Raw genomic sequence first — 1209 nt, forward strand, 5'->3', positions numbered from 1 at the left:
AGGGAAAAACATCAATTAAATTCGTGTGGTGCAGATGAGTAAAGAGAGACCAAAACATTCTCTCTATTGCGACTATCATTGCACATCACTTCGCCTAATACATGTTCCGGTAGATTTAACTACCTATAAATAACCTATAAATAGATGGAAGTTTGACCCGTGTCAAAGGTTGGGGGTGGCTGACGATTGGGAGGTGGCTGCGGGTTGACGAAAGGGAAAAGCGCTTCGGCCCCTTCAGTGATCAAGGCGATGATGCAATACGTGTACTATGTTTACTACACGTTACTATGTCTACACCTCGCCTTTCTGTATCAGGATGACATCATGTTTATTAAGCAAATAAGTGTCCACTTGTCCATAAAAGACGTGCAGCCTTGTTTCATCCCGCCAAATTTGTTGGTCAATAGAGGTGATGTCTATCTTGTAAGATAGTTGGTACGTTGTTTATTTTCTTTGTTTGCTTTGTTTTTTTCTTCTTTTTTTTTTTGACATATTCACGAAAAGAGTAGGCTTTTTTTTCTGGGTTAAACACTTTAAAAAAGTTTACTTCATTTGATTTATTAATTCGTTTTTAAACGCAGAACTGGTCAGGGCAACAGGCTGAGGGAAACCATTTTACGAAGTAAATATACAGGGTACGGGGGAAAATAAAAAAAATACAAATTCTTTTGGATTCAAACTTTGACTGTTCACGTTTTAGACTGAACTCGCTAGTAATTGACCTCATTGCGCAGTTTGTTTAGGGCTGACTTTACAGCTCAGCCTCTACACCTTTGATTGCTGGCGTGTCTACAAATAAGCTACTACACATGCATTAAATGGTTAGGGTGAAGGCGAACGTAATGTAAGAATACGTTTGCCTCGGTTAGGATAAATTTTGGTTTCATTTATTTATGTATGTATTTATTTATGTACTTTAAGTATTTATTTCTCTCTCTATATTTTTTTAAAATATGATTTTCTCTTCAAACTTTAATTAATCTCTCTTTGCCCCTATATCTGAGTGAAAAATATTCCATGCCTCAATCGACTCACTTGTGGGTGTTTGGCGGGTGTTCTGTTGTGGTTTGCTCCTTCTTTCCAATCAAACATCTATTGTTCTTATCTCTCCTTTTTTGGTCTGTCTTGTATCACCTCTAATCCTCGACACTTCTATTATTATGACTTGTTTTGCAAATGCTGTAAGACTCTTACACAAAACTACCCCCC

The sequence above is a fragment of the Aplysia californica genome, unplaced genomic scaffold (assembly GCF_000002075.1).
Source record: "Aplysia californica isolate F4 #8 unplaced genomic scaffold, AplCal3.0 scaffold00258, whole genome shotgun sequence".
NCBI classification, from domain to species: Eukaryota; Metazoa; Mollusca; class Gastropoda; order Aplysiida; family Aplysiidae; genus Aplysia; species Aplysia californica.